This window comes from Procambarus clarkii, chromosome 7 (genome assembly GCF_040958095.1).
Source record: "Procambarus clarkii isolate CNS0578487 chromosome 7, FALCON_Pclarkii_2.0, whole genome shotgun sequence".
NCBI classification, from domain to species: Eukaryota; Metazoa; Arthropoda; class Malacostraca; order Decapoda; family Cambaridae; genus Procambarus; species Procambarus clarkii.
Window position 1 is genome coordinate 5322756 of NC_091156.1, and position 7500 is coordinate 5330255.

The 7500-nt window shown below is 40.6% G+C and overlaps 1 protein-coding gene across 1 annotated transcript in view; it reads left to right on the forward strand.

Annotated features, from left to right (window-relative positions):
• The window catches only part of LOC123753217 (homeotic protein ultrabithorax), a 320469-nt gene that overhangs the window by 27899 nt on the left and 285070 nt on the right, over window positions 1-7500 (forward strand).

Here is a 7500-nt window from a genome sequence, read left to right on the forward strand (position 1 = left end):
TAAATAAAAAGCATATGTAGCACTGTACTGTTGGATACAGCTGCTCTCTACATGTTGGAGACAGCTACCCTCTACATGTTGGAGACAGCTGCCCTTTATATGTTGGAGACAGCTACCCTCTACATGTTGGAGACAGCTACCCTCTACATGTTGGAGACAACTGCCCTCTACATGTTGGAGATAACTGCCCTCTACATGTTGGAGACAGCTACCCTCTACATGTTGTAGAACACTGCCCTCTACATGTTGGAGACAGCTACCCTCTACATGTTGTAGAACACTGCCCTCTACATGTTGGAGACAGCTACCCTCTACATGTTGTAGAACACTGCCCTCTACATGTTGGAGACAGCTACCCTCTACATGTTGGAGACAGCTACCCTCTACATGTTGGAGACAGCTACCCTCTACATGTTGGAGACAGCTACCCTCTACATGTTGTAGAACACTGCCCTCTACATGTTGGAGACAGCTACCCTCTACATGTTGGAGACAGCTACCCTCTACATGTTGGAGACAGCTACCCTCTACATGTTGTAGAACACTGCCCTCTACATGTTGGAGACAGCTACCCTCTACGTGTTGGAGACAGCTACCCTCTACATGTTGGAGACAGCTACCCTTTACGTGTTGGAGACAGCTACCCTCTACATGTTGGAGACAGCTACCCTCTACGTGTTGGAGACAGCTACCCTCTACATGTTGGAGATAACTTCTCAGTGTACAACGCCGCATGAGGAATGTCTTATCACCACTAAACATCCAACATTATTAACAGTGAATATCAGTGCTCAAGGTGTCCTCCCCTTTATCTTGAGCTGTGGCTGAAGCGTGTCATTGTAAGAGTGGCAGACATGATGCTGGCTTAGAGACGATACACGATAGCTGACCCGCGATCTTTCTCAGTAGAGCGAACAGTAGTAACTCTGAACAAGCTAATTTGACATTTAAAATTCAAAGTTATGATGTTTTGACGTACGAATTATCCTTAATCTTAAGTTTCTCGAGTTCCTTACATACATTATTGTCTTGTCATCTGTCATTACTGACAATATTTCACTGTCATGTCATCTGACAATGACAGTGAATCATTGTCATGCCTTCTGTCAGTACTGACAATGTATCATTGTCATGTCATCTGCCATAGCTGATTATGTACCGCTGTCAAGTCTTCTGTCACTGCTGACAATATATCATTGCCATCTCCGTTTTTGCTGATAATTATGCCCATATTGTTGAAAGTGTACCATAACTAAGAGTACAGTAGGTAACCCTGTTACCTAGCAGTAAAATAGGTACCTGGGTGTTAGTCAGCTGTCACGGGCTGCTTCCTGGAAGTGGAGGCCTGGTCGAGGACCGGGCCGCGGGGACACTAAAAAGCCCCGAAATCATCTCAAGATAACCTCAAGATAACAGTAGTTACGGTTGCCTGACTTTAAATTCATATTCGAGCTGGTTGAGCTAACCTTGAAATACGTCTCTGGAGTTTCGTTAAAGACTGGCACTTGAGTTCCTATGCTTCTGTTTCATTATTATTACCTGGAAAAGCTTCTGTTTTTTATATTTGTAATGATACAGCCACTGTTTTGCTTCTTGGAGGCTAGAGTTGAACCCTGGATTTGCCACGTCGCTCGAATATACCATCTCCTTAACCCAATGTTCCTTCCTAGAGAGAGATATAGTAATTCTGACTTAGCGCTCGGGATTCGTAGTCCTGAGGTTCCGGGTTCGATCCCCGGTGGAGGCAGAAACAAATGGGCAGTTTCTTTCACCCTCATGCCCTTGTTTACCTAGCAGTAAATAGATACCTGGGAGTTAGACAGCTGCTACGGGCTGCTTCCTGAGGGTGTGTAACAAAAGGGAGGCCTGGTCTAAGACCGGGCCGTGAGGACGCAAAGCCCAGAAATCATCTCAAGACGAGATAGCGTTTTATCATGATAATTACCTTGCCTTCACCTTCAATGTTAAGTTTTTGTTTGTTTAATCATGAAAGCTCTTCTTACGATAAATTAATCTTCATGACAATAACGCGCTTGAGATATGATAAATCTTTAACGTTAAAAATTAGGAATCCAAATTCTTGAGTTAAGAGCAAGTCCGCTTCTATACTACCTCCTCAGAGCTAAGCGAATGATGTGTTCTCAATCGGCATTCAAGAATCATACTTGAACCTCGGCAATAAAATATAAATTGTGCTTCATACGTTATTCAAGAATCAGACTTAAACAGCGTACTAGCTCGGCATTCAAGAGTCAAGCTCGTAGACGACTTTTTATCCCGTATTAAACAAAACATTTTGGCCCTTATGGAATTAGGGAACTGTTTACATTGTTTATGAACAGTATAAGTATATACTGTTTTATATTGTATAAAACTATTGTTGTATATTGTTTATTGCGGTAATGTCTTCATCTAACTCTTTAAATTTAAGTGTTAATGAGTTTTTTAGTGTCTTAAAACGTGCGTGAATGTAAAACCAGTGAATAAATAAGAAAAATATATCAACCTCTTACCTAGGATTATAATTCATATACAAACTATTCCACACAGATAATAGCTCAAGCTTTGAACTCTTCAACATTGTATGCCGACAAGTTTGACGAGAGAAAACGATGAAAATCAATGAAACAAAAAATCGTAGACGACAGACTAAGTCAGCTATACCTAACCAATGGTATTCTAGATCGAACTTAACGTTATTGTTTTATTTAGATTTAGCTACTCAGAACGAAATGTCCATGTAGCACGGGCTATAGTGAGCCTGTAATCCAAACCTAACTAATCCTTGCCTTAAATAGTCAACATATTCAATCAAGAAGGCCTTGAACATGTCCGGTCAGGGTGAAACAGTGCTTCCCTCATGCATTATAGCACAAAATTTAAAAGAATTTCCAAATTTACCATTCTTCAAAATACACTGAGGCGTCAAAAGAAATATCTTTACGAACCCGTCTATCCACCTAACAACTTGCATTTTTTACTGAATCGGCCAATCCGTTAAAAATTCTCGAATTAGTAAAAAAATCAAGCAACGCAATATTTACGTTTTCTATGGACCGACTTCGATAAGTTAGGTAGGTTGCCTGGGTTTGTACGTTTCTGGTTTGGCAATACAGTAGCATTTGCTCAAGTTCTGCTAATGATACAACAAACACATGTAAGCCCACACTGCTTCTCATAACTGAACCAAAACCCAGCACCTCTTCCTTGCATTACACACATGTATCCAACATAATTTGTCTGAAAATACAATGACTTGAAATAAAAACAATAATAATTATAAAAGTAATAATGATGATAAAAATAATAATAAATATAATAATTGTACTACAATTACTGCTGCTAATAATAATAATTATAATAATACTAACACACAGAGAAATCACATTAACGTGATAATATAATAATAATAGTATTCTGCTTCAAGTATGTCCATGCATTATAAAAGGGATATATATTCACCGAGAGGTGTACCCCATCTATCAGTATACATGCGCCGATAGTTCAAGGCCACCACACTAAATCATCTATCACGGTACACAAAAACACCTGAGAATTCCCTGTCATATTTCACTCATTCCAAAATTGCTTGTGAAACTTGGTGTTATTAAGCAGGAAACGTTATACCATTACTTTCACTACTATCACAATCATCATCATCATCATCATCATCATCATCATCATCATCATCATCATCATCATCATCATCATCATCATCATCATCATCATCATCATCATCATCTTCATCATTCTCCTCTTGCCACGCCGAGTCGACTAAAACAAGGTTCCAGTAGTCGGCCTTATCAATGTGGTCTGCCTGTTTCAATTACGACTGAGAACTGCCTGAATGTAATGACCTATCGACCGACTAACTAAATGATCAAAGAATTTACCCATCAAAGAATCAGAGAACCTAACAAGAGCTCTAACGACCGAGGGACATTGCCCTATACAACCATAGAGCAAGTGGATGGACTGCAGCTACCATTCGACCAGACAACCGCACAACTCAGCCGCCAGCACACACAGACTGACCATCGCATCCCAAATAAGAATTATGAAAGCAATCAGTAATGGGTTAGCGGCCGGCAAATAAACTCGTCGGATTCTGAATATCACATGTGACGGGGTGTTCAATTACTAATTGACCATAACAGGTTACTTTAGGGGTTCCAAATATATATTTAACTGTCCGTCTCCTGAGCTTCTTAAGACAAACTTTCATATTCTGCATTGAAGAGTGGATTTGTGTGCTTTCTTTATTGCCATATATGCGTTGGTGTTATAGCTACGGTTGTGTAGATAAGCCCTTCTAGGCTTGTTCCCTCGTAACTGCGGCTAATGATATGGAAAGTGATACAGGTCAGTCAGAATCGCCAATCGGGACTTTTCATTCCTATTCCTTGTGGTCGAGGATTGTGTGAGGGGGGAACTTTTTCTTAATGCTTCGATCGTCCGCTCGGTAGACATACCTCGTCGCCATATCTTTTCGTTCGCGCTAGATCAAACACTTGCAGACTCCTGTCCTAAATTTATCATTGCTTTTTGTATTTTAACGTTTGATTAGTGTTCGCTCTAGTGTTTTAGCATATGGGTTGGACATTAGTAGTGACACTGTGTGTGCGAATATGAAGCAACTATAGGGTAACAGCCGAGAGAAAAATGTAAATGAAGTAGTCCTTTCATCCGATAATTTTTCACTCCCCATCGTTTAGTATTTCTTAGTTTCCTCTCCCTTCTTTCTCTTATACCAAGGCTGTACTATTAATATAAATGTGTGGTTTATTCTTTTTTTACATTAAATTTGTTTGTGACTTACCCTTGTAATATTCTAGTGCTCATTTTCTTCCGCTTCCACCCCATTGTCTAATTTTCTCGCTTTCAATGTGATATTTTATATCTCAGACCTATCCCTTTTCTCGCTTGTTCCTGCACTACTCTCCCGATTACCATCCATCCTCTCTCCCTTTTTCCCCTCCTTCCCTTCCCTCCCCCCCCTCTCTCTCTCTCTCTCTCTCTCTCTCTCTCTCTCTCTCTCTCTCTCTCTCTCTCTCTCTCTCTCTCTCTCTCTCTCTCTCTCTCTCTCTTTTACTCCACTTTCCCACTTCGTCCATCTCTTGAGTTCGTCGCATCTCTCCTCCTACGCTTCTCCTACTCCCCCATTACCCCTCGCACGCCTCCTCCTCCCCCCCCCCCAATTTTCCTTGCTATTCCTCCAGCCTTCCCCCTACTACCCCCTTCTAACCCTAGAGTAATTAGTTCCTCTGACATTACTTTTATAAACATTGGGGGCTCATTTTAATATTTTAGACATTTTGTTGTACCTAGAGCAACGCAGATGGTCTAATTAGCCATTTTTTTTAATTAACACTTTTATATGTGTTGTAAGAAGGGCGCGGAGGATATTAAGTTAATGATGGGTATAGTGACAGTGCGGTGCAGCTATGAGCATAGTGACAACGTAGTTTAGTAAAGTGTAACGTGTAAATATTGTGCAGTAAGGAATATAGGAACGACATACTTCTGTTAGGTACAGAGTGTCATTATTGTCTGGTAAAGGCTGTCGGGTCAACATGGCACATTATTCGGGAAGGGGAATTCCAATTCAATGTTTCTTTCATCAGATTTGGAATATGAAGCCTGGACGACTGAGACTGTGGGTGTGTTTGAGAGGGTGTTGCTAGAGAGAAGAAAAGAGGGAATATTTATTTTCTGCTCAGTAATTTTGGACCAACATAGTAACAACATAGTAATATGAGGTAAAATAATTCTTGTGTATGTCGGTACTCATGTACGGTGCACCTGTACAAAACTATTGGATAAGAGTCCTTATTAACAAGAATGCACTGTATAGTGCATCTCTGTCCTTGCTTAATGGAAGATGACGATAATATATGATAAGAAAATATTCAATTTAGATCAATTCTAAACATTTAAGTGAATTTGGGACACGGTATGAAATCAGTCAACACAGAAGGGATATGTACACCAAGAGGTGTATCCTACGTCACGCTGTATGTACGCAGGGAATACCTTAGCCCTGATGTTCAGGACTAAAGTGTACTTGCTGGTTAGTCATGAAGGTAGTCTCATAGCTGAGATAACCTTCCAGTGGTTTATAGGCCTTAACCCCCAACACAGCCTTGTATACTGTACCATAGTTCAGCAACAGAGACAGGGATGTATCGACCCTGGGGTGTCAGTGTGTGTACAAACATCCACTAATAGGAAAGGATGAGCTAAACTAATTTCAGTAGTTTTTAAAAATTTCTAAAACAAAGTGTGTTTAAAAAAAATAGCAAAAAATGCCACAATGTGTTCTTGTTTGCAGTTATATTTTAGAAAATAAAAGCGTAACATATATATATAAACAGTTATAATAATTGACCACAAAGTGCAGTAGTTTATGTTTTTTGAGGCAAAATGGAGCATGGTTAACAATGACATCCTGTTAAATGGCAGGAAGCCCGAGTTTAATGAACTGTAAGAACAAAATATTACGGATCAACTTGTCATGCTACAGAGAAGGTACTGATGAAATTAAGAGTATGTGCACGAATATATCAACATAAAGCAAATGCTTAGAGGAGTGACTTAAGTCTAAGACTAGGAGTACCCAGTAGGTGATAGCATATGTACTAGCAGACTAGGAGCACCCAGTAGATGATAGCAGATGTACAAGCAGACTAGGAACACCCAGTAGATGATAGCAGATGTACAAGCAGACTAGGAGCACCCAGTAGATGATAGCAGATGTACAAGCAGACTAGGAACACCCAGTAGATGATAGCAGATGTACAAGCAGACTAGGAGCACCCAGTAGATGATAGCAGATGTACAAGCCGACTAGGAGCCCCCAGTAGATGATAGCAGATGTACTAGCAAGTACAACCAGATACAAGGAGTCGCGTTGCATTACCAGATACCATAAGATTAATGCAATAGTGTATCTAAAATTAAAAGCGAAACCGTAGATCACGGAACACGTATGATGCAGTTGGCCTGTAGCGAAATGAGAGGAGGAGGAGAGGCCGAAGATGATCACTTGCGAAGCCACGCGACAAAACATGAAAAATATTGCAACCTCGCCTGACACTGACAGATGATTTATAACACGAGGTTCTTGGTCCGGTTTCTTTTTAGAGTGTGTTTCCATCTTAAAAGTCTTGACTATTATCATATTTATTTTGCTATCTTACTCTTCCTGAGTGTGTATTACTAGTGTGTTTTGTTAAGTGTAATTCCCCCCTTCTACCTCTTCCACCCCCTGTATTTTTCCTCTTATCATTATTTCCTCTCCCCCTCCCTTACCCCTCCCTTCCCCCTCTTGAGGGAGTGTAGAGTGGGGGAGGGATGTGCTCGGTGACTGTGGGCCATTAATTTTGATAATTACAAAAATGACAGGGAGAAGGGAGTCCCACTCGTAGCAATTCTTTGACTCGACCTACAGCTCTTGCCTGGTGAATGGGTCTTCAGCAAGCGGCCGAGCAAGCCAACACC